Raw genomic sequence first — 17,083 nt, 5'->3', positions numbered from 1 at the left:
TTAAACTAACTATCAAACAGAAACTTAACTAACTAGACTAAAAGAAAAATCAAAAATGGCCACATACGACCCGGGGGGGAGGGGAGGCACCCAGGAGGGGGGAGGTACAGGGTGCTGCTCAACATCCACATGCGATGATGCTGAGCCAAAAAAAAATACCTCCATGGGCTCAACGCCTTCACAGCACGACCTATGTGGGAGATAGATGGTCGTCCGAGTCTGGCTCATCCTGGAAAGGAGGACGTGGCACAGTAGCCTGGCCACGCCTAGCCGCAGCTTGCCCCTCGTCGGCAGCAAGTCTGCCGGACAGGTGAGCCTGGTTCTGTGTGGCGATGTTACATAGGTCTGCATGCAGTACCTCACGTGATACAAGTGCTTCCTCTTGCAAGGTAGCACGTGTAACACGGAGTTCCTCCTGCAAGGCCTGGCTGGACAACCGCTGCACCTCCCGGCAAGCCTGTAGCCCAGCCGAGATGGTGCGCTCAAGCTGTGCAAACCTCTCCTCTGCCTGCTGCCTCTGGGACATCATAAGGACACCCAGAGTGGATCTGAGGGAGGCATACTCCTCCCTCAGGGCATCCATGTGCGCCTCTGCGTGAGCAGCAATTGCTTGACGCAGAGACGACATTTCAGCCTGGCGTGCCCTGTCTGAGGCCGCCATGCCCAGCCTGAGCGAGCGGGCCGTGGACCGTGCCGCCTGCTGCTGGAGAAGCACCTGCCTAGCAGGGGGGAGCACAGATCGGGCCACACGCTCCATGCTGTCAGCGATGTTCTCCATTGCTGCCCCCTGCCGTTCGGAATTGGCAGTCATGTCTTGCTCCCACTCAGTATACAGCGGTTGCGCGCGGCGACCGCGTTGCCGGGCTTGACCCCTGCGGGACCCAAGGACCGGGGGTCCTCGCTGTGTTGGCACCGCCTGAGGCTGCACGACTACATGCCCCCGTCGACGTGATGTCCCAGGCACATCAGTGACTGGTGTGGAGGGTGACCCTGCGTCCCGATCCACCACGGGCGGAGGAACCAAGACTGTCTGATCCCTCAGTGCAGGTGTCGCAGACAGAGGAGTGTCCACATCAGAATCACTCACCCCTGACACATGGACTTGACGCTCATCCAACTCAACATGGACGTCAGAGTCGTCATCAAGGCTGGACTCATAGCCAGCCAGAGACAGGATGGACTGCAGCACTTGGGGGTTTTCGTGGCCTACCACCCCACGACCCCCACTAGTGCCGGGTTGATGTGGTCTTACCAACCCTGTGTCTGGCATGACAACACCATCCTCTGCATCCATTGCGTCATCACCTGAAAAATAGAGAGGAAAAGGTCACTACACATGTCAGAAGCACACAACACACACACACACACCGACAGCAAAGGCATCCGGCAGACATGTGACACACAACATATGACCTGGCATGCATGCTGGGTCTACTTAGAATAGCTTCTGTGATCAGACCTGTTGAAAGGTGGCAGTTTGCATGGAAGTGGGTCTATGCAGTGCAGTAAATGTGTACGCCACTCACTACCTACATGTACAAGCACTCCATGGTGTGTGCCAGGAAATGTGAAGGCAGTGCAATGTCAAAATCAGACATCACGTGCATTGTGTATTCAATGTGTACCATGTCTAGAAGGCAAGCACCCCTCCACCCCAGTACCAAAGCAGGGATGCCTAGCATGGTATCAAAAGGCTGACCATACACCTGTGTATTGACAAGCAGTGTTGACTGGCATCAACAGCTTAATGTGATTTGAATTTCAACACTGCAAATGATGCTGGGACAGTGGGCAGGACACATGATGGAAGATCCGGAGGCCGGCCACGTGTGAAGAAGACACGACAAGAGTTGGACAGAGTCATTGGCCATTGAACAGGCTGAGGCCTGTGAGCCACACAGATTGTCAGAGCCTAAACATGTGTGCAACGCAGGACTGAGCCATAGTTGACATGGGGAGGCCGATAATATGGCAGGCAATGTATGTAACCAAGGATTCATATTACAGTGATCATCCAGTCAAGGACACATAGGGGCATGCGTGCAATGCACATGGAGCATGAATGGGCACTCATGTCCCTGCGGGACATCTGACCCATGCACAGTACAAGTGGGATACCCTGCATCGAGTACTAAGGCTGTACCACACGGCATATGTCTGGCACTTTCTAAGCTGGAAGTTAGCATCTACACAGGACACATGAACAAGAAACTACACATTGGCAAGAATGTAGCAGACCAGTGCAAAGGTGGAACTGGGGTGCAGAGTGGCGGAGGAGGGGCAAGGGAGCATGGCCACATGGAGTCCCGCATGCAGGCAGAGGAGACATGCATGACGGTGGCATTGCATTACTTACACATCAGAACCATGTACACGTCACATGTAGCAGCAATCATGCACAACACATCCCACAAGTGAAACACACACGTCCTCAACAACTACGCATCAACACTCACTGGACTGGGCATCAAAGTCCAGCATCTCTCCCACACCTTCGACCAATTCTGGTGGTATGAACTCCGCAACGAGAGCCTCATGCGGAGTGAGTTCTTCCTCCTCTGGTGCAGGCCCACTGCCAGTCACCAGAGTCAAGTTGTAATTTAAGGCACGCTTGGCCTTAGTGCTGCGCTTGATGTCATTCCAGCGCTTTTTGCACTCCTGCGCCGTGCGCACCTCATGGCCGAATGAACTGACATGTTCCGCAACATGCTTCCAGTGGGTGTCACGTTGGGCAGCCGTAGTCTGACTATTGGCACCCACTAGCATGTCACGGCTGTGTCCCCGCACGTAGTCCACGAGGAAGTCCAGTTCCTGCTTACAGAAAGGCTTCTTCCTCGACGTGCAGGAGGTCGTGGCTGTGTGTGGGGTCCCAGCCTGTGCTGCAGATGCAACCTTCCTCCTCTTGGACTGTGGCGCAGACCCTGGCTGGCTAATGCCGCCCTGACCAGTATGGCCAGTGGGTTGGGTGGATTGAGCCGAGGGAGTGGCAGGTGGAGGGATGACCAAAGGCCTGACTTGTGTCAGTGGCAGCTGGGTGCCCACTAATGGACCCTGCGCAGCAACATCAGCTGTGGCAGGGTCATTAACCGCAACGGTCCTGGTTGGCAGACTCACAACCGGGGTGCTGTTGGGTGCATCTGCCCCTGCACTTGCCAACACCCGGTTGTTCGGGGCAGCAGATGACATGACTGCCCCAGGGACACGTGTCTTGGTCTGATCAGCCCGGCCTGCCCCAATGGTTTCCCCCCTGGCCTGTTGGAGATCTACCAAGGGCTCTTCAAGTGCCAACGTAGCCTGCGCTGGCAGACCCTGAGCCTGGGTGGCGGTGTCCACAGCTGCACCTGCAGCTACCGCTACCCTTGGGCCCGTGGCAGTCGATGGAACGGACTGCCGGGTCATACGGGTGCCAGTGCCAGATGCAGGAGCTGCATCCCCCTGAACCACAGGGGGTGGTGGCATGGCTGCACCAACACATGGCAGAACATTGTGCTCAAGTGGCGCCCCCCTGCCTCTTCCCCCTCTGTGGCTGCCCTGGACACCCTGGAGTCCCCCTACTCCCTGGTCACCACGGCCACGTCCCCGACCACACCCGCCACGAGGAGGACGCCCAGCTGAGGCGCCCCTCACCTTTGGTGGCCTCCCGACCATGGCACAGATGTAATAGTGCTGGCACAGATGGAGTGGTGCCAATGGGAGGTTTACAGCACAATTGACCTGGGCAATTGGGGTGAAGGGGGTGGGAAGCAAGATGTTAACAGCCCCCCTGCACCTGCAAGGCTGTATGTGACCCCGGTGATGTGTTGACGGGTCACGCAACGCTCAGGCACCCCAAAACTGCAGTAAAACCGTGCACGCAACCCTGCAGCCTACGTGCGTGGATTAAACCTCCCGCAGTACGCGGTGGCACCCAGTAACACGAATAACGGGTACGCGTGGGACACGCAGGCTACGATGACATCGAAAATGGGTGCGATACACAGGGGCACCCGCAGTGGGAAAAGGAGCGTTTGCGACTCACCGTCTGACTAGCGCGATGCAGAAAAACACACGTAGCCAATACCCCCGCCAAAAGAAGAGATACGTCCTTGAGAGCTGTGAAGTAGATGTCGCGCGAAACAACTGGAAGCAGCAACACACGTCGGTCTCCACGAAAGGCACGTACAGCGAACTGCTGGGCCCGCTCACCTTTAACCCGTGCTGAGGGAAACGCACGCGCACGTCACGTCACATGCGGACGTGCACTTTTTCACGTTTGATTACGCGCATTACACGTGGATGTGCAGTTTTTCACGCACGCTTACGCGCATTACACGCGGCCGTGCAGTTTTTCACGTGCGCACGCTTATGCATGGGCCCTTTCCTCCTATTACACGCGGACGTGCAGTTTTTCACGCGCGCTTACGCGCATTACACGCTGCGTGCAGATTTTTCACGTGCCTAATCACTCCGTATCAAGCTGGCCACGCGAAAACATACGGAAGACCACGCTCCTGCCCAGAAGGCCAATTCACTGGCCCCCAGTGCCCCAAGCAGCCTCCCACATGCCATCTGCTGCTGCCTGCCTGCCTGCCTGCCTGCCTGCCTGCCTGCTGCCACCGTGCCCTGCCATTTGGTGCCTGCACATCAGCCATCTGCAGGGGTCCAGTTGCTGTGTCCACCCCTGCTGGTACAGAAGACTCCCGACTCAAATGACATCGCTCCACAGCCCAGCCCCAGGACCCAGTTGCCCACCCACTCCTGCCCCTGGGGTTGCCATGTCGGGCACATCCGCATCTGACACCAGTGGCAACCCCCGGCCAGAGGGGCAGAGGGGCACCAGCTTCACTGCCACCGAAGTTGGTGTCCTGGTGGAGCAAGTCCTGGGGCAGTATGATGCCCTCTTCGGATCGTCCCGCGCCAACAGGGAAGGACGGGAGAGGACGCGGAGGGGGTGGCAACCCGCACCATCCAGAAGGTCAAGAAGCGCTGGGAGGACTTGAGGTCCAGGACCCTCATGAAGGCCCGGCGCCTCGTGGAGGGGGGCCGGGGCCGCATGAGTTCCATCCAGTTGAGGGTCCTGGAACGCGCACACCCAGCGCTCCACAGCCAGGTCCTTGAGAGGGAGACCCGTCTGGAGTTGAGCGGTAAGTGGCCAAGCATTGCTGTGTGAGACAGGGCATGTTGCAGTGTGCTGGTTGTCTGATACTTGCCTGCATGTGTGACATAGGCCATGTACGCATGTATGTGTGCAGGGACATCATGGTAATGCATGTGCAACCTGTAATGTGTGAACCGCATGGTTGTTGCATGTGTTTGAATGCGACATGGGGAGCCCTGTGCAGATTGCACACATGACAGCATGGCAGTCTCTGTTCCTGGACATGGGTGGGGGCGAGGGATGGGTGCTGATGCCAGATTCATATGTGGTATCCATGTCAGTGTGCCTGACCTGCGTGTCTGTGACTTGTGAGTGCCATGGATGCATGACACATGTCTGTGACAATGTACTGATTCACTGATGCAGCCTAGTCATCCCTGTATGCACTGTGATTGGGGTGTACGGGGCCTATGGATGTGGGGTGTATGGATGTGACTGAGGTGAAGTGTGTGCATGTGATAGGCATGACCCATGATGCATGTGATTCCCATTACATTGTATGATTCGTGAGTCCATTGGACATGCATAGAAATGTCCATGGCACGCAGCATGACTGTCACTGTGTGTGTTTTGCCTGGACTGACACATGTGTTGTGGTGTGACATGATGGAAGTGTACTTTGACAGTGGCACTCATCTGCTATTGCTTCCTGTCTAGGGTACCATTGTACAGTACCCTGATGCTTGTGTTCTATGTCTCCCTCTACGCAGCGGCTAGTGAAGGAGAGGGTGTAGACGGCGCTGTGGAGCAAGGCGGCAGGGATGCCCCCACGGCTGCAGCGGAAGGGGTGGGTGAGCCCCCACAGGGGCCTGCTACGGCGGTAGACGGCGAGGTGCCATCCAGGTTGGTGGTTTCCACAGAGGAGGATGAGGCCGCCACTGAGGCGCACATGGGGCCTGGTGGGGGCTGCCCCTGGTGGCTGAGGGGGTGGGGGTGGTGGGAGACATGGGTGGGGGCCTGGTGGAGGCTGCCCCTGGTGACTGGGGGGTGGGGGTGGTGGGAGACATGAGTGGGGGCCTGGTGGAGGCTGCCCCTGGTGACTGGGGGGGTGGGGGTGGTGGGAGACATGGGTGGGGGCCTGGTGGAGGGTGCCCCTGGTGGCTGGGGGTGGGGGTGGTGGGAGACATGGGTGGGGGCCTGCTGGCAGGTGCCCCACAGTGCTGGGGGGTGGGGGTGGTGGGAGACATGAGTTGGACATGGGTGGGGGCCTGCTGGCAGGTGCCCCACAGTGCTGGGGGGTGGGGGTGGTGGGAGACATGGGTTGGACATGGGTGGGGGCCTGCTGGCAGGTGCCCCACAGTGCTGGGGTGTGGGGGTGGTGGGAGACATGGGTGGGGGCCTGGTGGAGGCTGCCCCTGCACTGCTGGGGGGTGGGGGTGGTGGGAGACATGGGTGGGGGCCTGGTGGAGGCTGCCCCTGGTGACTGGGGGGTTGGGGTGGTGGGAGTCATGGGTGGGGGCCTGGTGGAGGCTGCCCCTGGTGACTGGGGTGTGGGGGTGCTGGGAGACATGGGTGGGGGCCTGGTGGAGCCTGCCCCTGGTGGCTGGGGGGTGGGGGTGGTGGGAGACATGGGTGGGGGCCTGGTGGTGGGTGCCCCTGGTGGCTGGGGGGTGGGGGTGGTGGGAGACATGGTTGGGGGCCTGCTGGCAGGTGCCCCTGGTGACTGGGGGGTGGGGGTGGTGGGAGACATGAGTGGGGGCCTGGTGGAGGCTGCCCCTGGTGACTGGGGGGGTGGGGGTGGTGGGAGACATGGGTGGGGGCCTGGTGGAGGCTGCCCCTGGTGACTGGGGGGGTGGGGGTGGTGGGAGACATGGGTTGGACATGGGTGGGGGCCTGCTGGCAGGTGCCCCTGGTGACTGGGGGGTGGGGGTGGTGGGAGACATGAGTGGGGCCTGGTGGAGGCTGCCCCTGGTGACTGGGGGGGTGGGGGTGGTGGGAGACATGGGTGGGGGCCTGCTGGCGGGTGCCCCTGGTGACTGGGGGGTGGGGGTGGTGGGAGACATGGGTGGGGGCCTGCTGGCAGGTGCCCCTGGTGACTGGGGGGTGGGGGTGGTGGGAGACATGAGTGGGGGCCTGGTGGAGGCTGCCCCTGGTGACTGGGGGGGTGGGGGTGGTGGGAGACATGGGTTGCAAAAACAAAGAGGTGATGGCTAGAAGGTTTAGACTGAATCTGAACCACTGGCATTGCTCGGGGCAACCCTCCAGAACATCGTTCTTCGCCTGCTAAGCCATTACAGAAGGGGTAAAACCATATGCAAATCAGGCTTGGCCCCACCCCAAAAGGGGAAGTCCAGCCCGAGCTGCTAGGTCACATCCCTTCTGCACAAGACCACAAGCATCCCCAAACATGTTTCACCCTTGTTGGGGCTCATCAGTGAGGAGTAGCTTGGGTCTCTAGGCCCAGCAGGCACGGGTTGGACATGGGTGGGGGCCTGCTGGCAGGTGCCCCACAGTGCTGGGGTGTGGGGGTGGTGGGAGACATGGGTGGGGGCCTGGTGGAGGCTGCCCCTGCACTGCTGGGGGGTGGGGGTGGTGGGAGACATGGGTGGGGGCCTGGTGGAGGCTGCCCCTGGTGACTGGGGGGTGGGGGTGGTGGGAGACATGGGTGGGGGCCTGGTGGAGGCTGCCCCTGGTGGCTGGGGGGTGGGGGTGGTGGGAGACATGGGTGGGGGCCTGGTGGAGGCTGCCCCTGGTGACTGGGGGGGTGGGGGTGCTGGGAGACATGGGTGGGGGCCTGGTGGAGCCTGCCCCTGGTGGCTGGGGGGTGGGGGTGGTGGGAGACATGGGTGGGGGCCTGCTGGCAGGTGCCCCACAGTGCTGGGGGGTGGGGGTGCAAGGGGACATGTGGCTTGGCTGGGGGGCATGGCCATGGTGGATGGGCTGCCTGCGGGACATGACCAGGGGTGCAGGGTAGTTCCCTGTGGTGTGGGATGCCTGCAGAGGTCGTGGAGGGGGTAGAGGGGAGACCTGGGAGGACCCACACTGCCAATTCACGTCTTGAACTTCCCGCACACCCACGTAATACTCTACCCCACTCGCACAGGCCCTTTCGCGTGTGGAACCACCCGCGAGCCCCTGAAATCCACGCACCCCGCTCCCCCAGGCCCGATCGCGTGTGGAACTACCCGTGCACCCCTGAAAACCACGTACCCAGGCCAATCGCGTGTAGACTTTCTCGCGCACCCCTGAAATCCACGTACCCAGGCCAATCGCGTGTAGACTTTCTCGCGCACCCCTGAAATCCACGTACCCAGGCCAATCGCGTGTAGACTTTCTCGCGCACCCCTGAAATCCACGTACCCAGGCCAATCGCGTGTTGACTTTCTCGCGCACCCCTGAAATCCACGTACCCAGGCCAATCGCGTGTAGACTTTCTCGCGCACCCCTGAAATCCACGTACCCAGGCCAATCGCGTGTAGACTTTCTCGTGCACCCCTAAAATCCACGTACCCAGGCCAATCGCATGTAGACTTTCTCGCGCACCCCTGAAATCCACGTACCCAGGCCAATCGCGTGTTGGCTTTCTCGCGCACCCCTGAAATCCACGTAGCCAGGCCAATCGCGTGTAGACTTTCTCGCGCACCCCTGAAATCCATGTACCCAGGCCAATCGCGTGTTGACTTTCTCGCGCACCCCTGAAATCCACGTACCCAGGCCAATCGCGTATGGAAACACCCGCACACCCCTGGAATACACGCTCCCAGCTCTGCGTTTGCTGCTGCCCTTTGCGCTGGGTTGGGGATTTTGATGGCTTTTCCCTGCGCGAGAGGCGTTCTTGGAGGCGTAACTGGCGCTGCTGCAGGGTCGCTGCGCCACTGTGCGCCACGGCTGGTTTTGGTGGCTGGAATCCATGAATACGCTGTGCGCGGAAATGGATTTTAGCGCACGCGGCTGGCGCAGGGATTCACACGCGCACACTGTGCGCCAGCCGCGTGCGCCACTTGTGCGCCGAATTCTATGAATTGGCCCCTAAATGCCCACTGAAGAGCTGTAAACCCTTCTATGTCGGCAAGTGGTTGATGTGGAGGAACCAGTTTTAGGAGGAAATGAGGTAAAACACTTCTGTAAATTGCATGAGAAGTGATGGCTGGAAGGGTTCCTGGAAATGCAGCCCATTTTAAGTCCAAGAAAGAAAATAGAATAGAATAGACTATAGTGCCATATTACTAGACTGCTGACTGGCAATATGGGGGTACTTGCTGGGGGCTACCCTGAGGACCCATTCTTTTGAAATGATTGAAAGGCCCTGATGCCGTTCATGATTGGGAAGGTGGAGGGCAGGTATTTTAGTAATCGCCATAAACATTTGCTCCTTGGCCCCTCAGAAGATTTATCATGAACACCTGGAAAATAGCACAATGTCTTATAATGTTATCAGCAAAGTACATAATCTGCACCCCTTAAAATGTACATCAATTTTTCCTGTACTGTGTAGCAGTGACAATGGATTTCACAGGGCCACTGCTCAGACCTTCAAGTGCTCTTGTGGCAAAGTGTCTCACTTTTGGACCTAGCGACCATGATTCAATTTCCAGCTCGACCTGGTTTAAAAAGCAAATGCACTACAGCATTTTAAAATAAATGTAAAGTGCACATAGATTTCCCAGAATTATGGAGCCAGATCAGAAATCTGGGGACACATTTTTTGCTGGATCGTGGATCCGGGAAGATCAAGCCCAATGACAGCACTGACTATAGATAGGGATAAATGACACATGAGGTGGGACACAAAGCTTGTAGGTTTTTGGTTATTTGCCCACCCAGTTCCAGACCCCGCCACCCAAAATACCTACTCATGGGAACTCTTTGAGTTAGCTTCATTCAAGCCTCACCATCAAACTTTGCATGCAAAGTGGCTGCCAGTGTTTTCTCAAAGGAGTCTGAGAGGTAATGACTTAATTGGAGTTGCAAACACGCCACTGGTGTAAAGATGCCTTAACCAGGTCTGCCTTCATTTAAGAGGCAGATTTAGCACGTATATGACAGACAAAGCACGAGCAGGCCCTGGCATGTCCTGGTGACATTGTCCAAATATCTTCACACTAGCAACAACCCACATGCTCTCCTCCCTCCATGCTGGCAGACATGCACATTGGAATAACAAAGACCAGCCTTAGTGGGGGCCCATTTCAATATGAATGGACCCCCCTTGCTTGCAGGTGGGAGGGGCACAGTGTGGAGCACCCTTGGCTTCCTTAAATAAGAATGTTCTTTTATCACAAGGGGCAGGCAGCCAGAGCAGAGCTGACACACTAAATTTCCACACAAAAAAGTTTGTAATTGATCTGACAGCAAGGTTCTAACACAGATGAACTGAGAGTAGAAGAGGTGATAACACTACTGGATGCTGGGTGCTATCAAAGTCAGTCTGTAACCTTTTGCAAAGCACACATTTAAAGTCTTCCGTTAAGATGACAGCAGCTGGCAAAGTGCACCCTGTAACATTCACACAAGACAAAGGGCACATTTAGTGCCATGGAAGTAAGAAATATGTTGCTGTGTAGTAGCCAAAATAGGGGCCACCTCTCATCCCCCAGAGGCTCTCCAACAGAAACAGAACAACAAAATCACACCACTGTGGGACTGTTAGGTATACAAGGCACTGACATGTTCTAATAATTATATGTGATTTAATCGCTGGGAAAAACCATTGAGGGGTACTTAATATTTTTGTTAACACACTAAACACCCATCCCAACATATTTTAGGACTGGTGCAGTTACATAAGCAAACTCAAGTCCTAGAATATTTGGGCAATGTGTTGGATAGTGGGTTAAAAAAATATTGAGTGCCCGTCTATTTGTTAGCGATGAAATTACTGCATCCATTTCTAATTCTTCCGGACCTGTCCAGCAAGATATGCAGAACCCTAATTTTCACTTTATGAATTGACATGATCAGAAGCAACATCACAGTAAATGACATTAAAAGCGGTGGCATCTTAGGATACCTTTGGTAAAGACATTAAAAGAAGTTTTCAAGTGTAAGCCAAGAGAATGATGTGCTGTGCAATATATAAATACGAACTATTATTAATATGCAACAACTTAATAGTTTAGTAAACCATGAGGGTGTTTCTTCATAGGAAAAACTGCAAACTAAATTACTTCCAGTGACACCCAATGTCAGCTGATCAGGTACAGTGAGATTACATGATTTTCCAAGGATCACACATTTAGTTAAAGTGCTGAAATCCGTATTTGGACCCAGGCTGTGATTTAAGCATTTGACTACACAGCTTGCCAGTGATAGGTTACAAATATTTTTAAGGTTTGGGCTTCCAATAACAAAATAATTCATATTTCTATCAATGCCTTGAAAAATACACAAATCACAGAAGATGCCAACCTGCATAATGTACATTGTTAAGAGAAATAGGTCAAGCAAAAATACATGTATAACTTTATATTTGCCACCCTGCATACACCATTGCAGTAGCAGCCTGCAAAGGAATGTGGACCTAAAAACAATATCACTTGGTTTTAAAAAAGGGATTCACATTGAAAGAGAATTAGATATAAGGTTATATGCTTGAGCCATTATTTTACACAGAATGCAGCATTATACTCCCCTTCCATGTATTATCACCCACCAATTGCACCTTTTAAGGGCCAACAGTCTTTACCCAGGCGCCCCTGTGTCTGGGTCATCAAAGTCTAATTGATTTATTGAAATGAGGTTGACACAAATCAGAATGTGGGGGAGCAGTGGGAAAGATGCTGTGCTTCCCTGTACTTTTAGCTATCACTTGAAAAGTGTGAGCTGGGGATACTTTGAACAGCTGATCCTGCTTCCAAAGAGAAAATGCAGGCCTTATCACTGTCCTGAGCTGGCTGTCTGCGAGACATGGGACATGGCCCATGAAATTGGGACAGTCCCGCAAAATACCGGATGGTTGGCCACCCTGCAGACATACCCAGCCCTTTTCCTCAAACTTGGGTTTCATCTGGGCTTGTTTCGCTGCAAACCTGGTATAAGGTGAACACAGAGAACTCACACAAAGGGGATTTTCATCATTCATGTGTATCGTTTTGGCCCATTTCAATATAACCTTATCTAAGTGGGCAACTTGGGCAAGCAACTGCTCACTGCGCATCACAAATATGATCCCCTTTTACTCCTTTCCCTTGTGCTTCCTTTTTCTCCCATACAGCACTCTTTTTGCCCCCCTTTTTCATACCAGCAATTTCCACTCTAACATCATACTCTTTCCTGCTCTTTTTGAACACCGTCATCCCCTGTACATGCCTCATTCCCCTAATCCTCCTGCCTTTTTCTTTCTTCATTTCTGCCAAAGGTTCTTTGCTATAAAGATTCCACTCTCTTCCTCATGTTGCTGCTATTCAGATATTGACCTGCTTTCCTTCACTCAATGTTTCCCTCCCTCATTTAGCAATGTCACACACCATTTGCCTTTACATTGCTGCACCTCCACTCCCGATTCCTCACTCTCGTGCCACCCTTGTCCCCCTTTCTCCTGCCCTCCCTCATACCTCTTTTCCCTGACTCTTTAGAACTCCGTTATTACCCATTCTCTTACACCCCTTAACCCTCTGCTTTCCGTTTCCCCTCCCTTTAATCCTCTTTATCCAGCATTTCCCCCACTTGTGTGCCTCATTAGTTATTTCCCCATTCTCCGGTCCTTGTTCATCCTCTGTACCTATTCACCCTTTTACCCGCACCTGGCTCCCTTCAATCACCTTATCTCCTGCATTCCCTCACTCTCAATCTCTCCCTCACGCTTCTGCCCTCCTTCATTCTCCACACTCATGTCTTCTTAATGTTCATGTCACCTGACCCATCTCTACTTTTCCCCCTCACTATCCTGCCCTTATTCCCTCTCCATTTCCATTCACTGCCCTGCAGCAGGGCTTGTGGAGCTTGAGGAAATATGGAGGTGGTGGGTTGCAGTTAATGGGTCTTTTAAGTGCCACAAGCAGCACCCACAAGAAAGGTAACCCTTTGTCTGTTAATAATTAAACGGTTAAATCCTGTAAGTCTGTGATGTTCAATGGCATTCCAAGTGTGTGGGCTAAGATCACCGGGGACATGCACAAAATGGTTCTGCATGCTGTAGGAATTACCCAATGATATCACCTCCTGTACTGTCCTTTTCCATTGCCTTGAACTCTATCATTTCCAACATCAGCTTCAGGCTTGATCATTCGAACTTGGGTTTCATCTGGGTTTTAAATAAAAATAAATTAAAAAATTCAATATTACCACCATTGACAGCAAAAACTGGCGAGGGGGCCCAGCTGTCTCTAGCTAGACACAGAAAACTGTAAAAAAAAATTTAAAAAAGTAAAAACATAAAGCATTTGTAGTTCATCATTGTGCAACTCTGCCCACTCCAGGCTCCACCTCCATGACCCACCCACCTGGGGACCTCTGTAATTTTTTCCCACTGGGCCCTTTACCTAAAATCAGCCACAGCTTCAGACACTCGATTCAAAAGCACTGTGCGTGTCTTTCACTGACGTGCTGTTAAACCAAGCATTACAAAGCCAACAGTTTAGGCTTATGCATAAGTATTAAGTATTTGCCAGGCACTGCCATCAGATGCTCAGGTACTCAAACCATTTTGCACATGCTACCATCGATGCCCAGTTAATACCAATACAGCAGTACCCTTGCCATTCCTACATGAATGCCCAAACTGTTGGCATTGCCAATTCTTGTTTTGATTTAGCCTTGATTCACAGGACCATGCATCAAGCATAAAGAAAACGTAACTGGTACTACATGGCTAAAATGGACCTGATTGAATGTAGGCCAGTCTAGCCAGTAATAACACCAATGGTGCACAGCCAGCCTGGGTATATTTCTGTTGCATGGCATTTTTATTGGCTCGGAGTCCTTATATGGTAATACTGGCAAATATTGGTGCAGACTTCATGGACATACATGGGAACAGCCAGCATGAATACATTTTTATACTAGCATATGTTGAGGGAAAAGGGTGCATGAAAAGAATTGGAAGATGTTCCTGTGCATGGATGGTGACTTGAAACTGTTTGGTTTTTCCATATGCTACCATACCAAACCGATTGCAAACTTCATGGCTTTCTACCTAATTTTTCAACGAAAGTGCTTTAAAATACACCATTTTAACCCAAAGTTTCAAACGTTTTCTTGGGAGTGAGAAAACCTCTCAAGCACTCCTTGTTTGGTTTGGGCAAACCCCAATGTTCTCGGTCGATCCCCCATAATAGCCACAAACATGCACGCCTCCTTAGTTCAAAAATTCACCAGCCTCCTCTGTACATCATCTTTCGTCAGTCACTGTGTATGAGGTGTGTTTGTAAAACACACACAGGGGCACAGCACTCATTAGAGCTGGCATCATGCACCACATGCCGTCATGCCATCCTACCTATATACTTGTGCATATAATACAAAGGTTAATCTGGCATAAACCTTTGTTCAGTAGAGAAATCTTACTTTGCTGTAGTTAATTTGCAGTTGTAGTAATAAACCATATTTGGATTCCTCCACACGTAAACGCAAGGGGACCATTCTTGCTTCTCCTGTTTGCGGCAGTGCAGCCGCTGGGCCAGTGCTAAAAATCGTAAGGCAGCCTCACCACATTTTTGTTGCCCTGGGCCTCACCACACCATGTGACAGCCCTGGGTGTTGATGGTGTTGTGCTGTATACATTTGGCCCTCAAACCACACAAAAAAAGAGAACAGGCATACGGCAAGAGTCACCTGAAGTCTACTTTAGACAGACTTGCGTGTTATGCACTGCGTCATGCACACCTGTGCATAACAAACGAATGGAAGTCACTGCCTGCGTCTCCCATGTCTCTTTGGTGCGGAGGAACAGATGCCTGCCATTGAGCGTGGAGACTATTGCCAGGCCAGACATAAGCACTAGATATTCAAATATGAGCTGAACATCACACACACAAACATACATATGCACACATGGGTGTACTGTGATCAGCTTCATGCATCTGTACACACAGGGACATGTAAGAAAGCCAATGGGCCTACAGGCAGCTGAATGTTATGGATACAAAGGAACATCCAGTACACATGTAATGTGGGCATGGCATCACGCAGCGATGCTGGTGGTGGCAAAGTACTCCGTCTTCCAGTAACTGTCAATGTGCAATGAACCACAATGAAGTGGACTGCCAGTCCTCTTTGGACCATACATGTGATTTTCGAACCATTGCAATGCAGTTCATGTTAGGTTGCCTCTGTCATATATTTTGATGGAAGTAACTGCACCATCTTATATAATGGACATTCAGTGGTTTACAAAATATTACGTTTTATTGTTTAAATAACTTGTTTGTAGATAGCTCGGCACACACATTAGCACTTAGAATCTGGCCCAGCTCTCGCAATCAATTTCGTTGCTTGCCTGCCTCTACTTTTAGGTAGTGCACACATATTCGCGCGTTCACCGGATATTGAAATGTGCCTGGTCTTCAGAATGCCCCATATCAGTTGCACTGTAGATACAAAACATGTACACTTTGTTTTAAGTGCGTTTCTGTACAAGTTTTAAAACAGTACGAACGAGTGCCAGCACTAGCGCCACCTAGCCGTGGCAAATCTGCCTGCAGAAACACTGCAACGGTTTGATGTACAGGCTTCTCCGATTCGCCTGAAACATACTGCACCTCAGCCAGCTTAAGGAGTGTGTGCGCTAATACTTTAACTGCTGCTACTGGCAGGGCGTTTGCAGGCATGGGCTTTAATTAGTTGTAGATGCTGGAGGGGGCTGAGGGTCGTCAGCAAAGTGTGCCGCTCTTTCAAATGCTATAATTTACGAAACATTAGTTGCAAAGGCAACAAATAGGAGAGTCCATGTGCAATGATTGGCCCCTGGAGGGAATATAAAATGATGCCGCATTTGAAACTTCAAGGGGCTTTTTGGTATATATTGGAATTGACGAGCCCCAGGAGAGCAGTAAAGAATTAGGTTTTACTGCATTGCCTTGGACACTTCAAGCCTACAGGAGAACTTGACTCCAGCCCTGAAGTTAAGTGCCACAGCATGTTTAGGAGAAATGAGTAAAGGGTCTGATATGTATATGCGCAACATGTGGAAAACACATTTAGATGGCTCCCCTCAGATTGTTTTTAACTGTCAAGGTCACAATGGCAAAATGATCAATTTAAACTCTTGCAGACTTCTCAGTGGATGCCGCTGCATGAGGACATCAAATAGAGCAGTCTCCATTTAGTAAGTTAGTTCCTATGGAGATCCTGTTCCATTGTGGCATAATGTGAATGGAAAGTGAAGAAGCCTTGAGTAAGGCTTGAACGGCTTCCATTCACGCCTGCCGCATTTTCATTCATTTGTATGGTAGAGAGGAGGGGTGGAACGCAACTTGTTTTTTCCGCCGCCTTCCTACTTCTCTGTCATACAAATGCTTCACCATTGGTGCCGGCATGTATTTTCATGCCAACGAAAATGCTGGAGATTCCTATGGAGTCTGCCTGCTTTATGCACCAGCCTAAAGCAAGAGGAGGAACTCCCCGGTAGGGATCCATTGTACACGCTGGTGCCATGCTCGCATGAAAAGGGAGCATGTACAATTACAATTAAATGTGAGGCAGGGGTTGTAGTTGTGAGCGCTGCTTGCCATGCAAGCATGAGAAGCAGTGCTCACAATTAGAACAGAACCCTTCCTGCCATGCACTTTGCATGGCGGAGTGCAAAATTGCAAAGCAAAATGGCGTACACAAGTGTACGCCACTTTTTGCCCTGCACTTTTGCACTCTCTTGTGCTAATGCCGAAAATGTGGTCACGGGAGCAGTTTACTTTGCAGGGCAAATGTAACGGCTCCCCTCATTTAAAATAGAGATCGTATATGATCAGGATCTGGGCTGGCTATTTTATTGTTACACCTTAAACTGGACAGTATCTGTGGTGCGTTAGATTCTTGCAAACTTCTGCAACGTTGCCCTTTGGATGCTCAAAT

Source organism: Ambystoma mexicanum, chromosome 8, assembly GCF_040938575.1.
Source record: "Ambystoma mexicanum isolate Mex_15411 chromosome 8, UKY_AmexF1_1, whole genome shotgun sequence".
Taxonomy (NCBI): Eukaryota; Metazoa; Chordata; class Amphibia; order Caudata; family Ambystomatidae; genus Ambystoma; species Ambystoma mexicanum.
Note: the sequence above shows the minus strand (reverse complement) of the source record.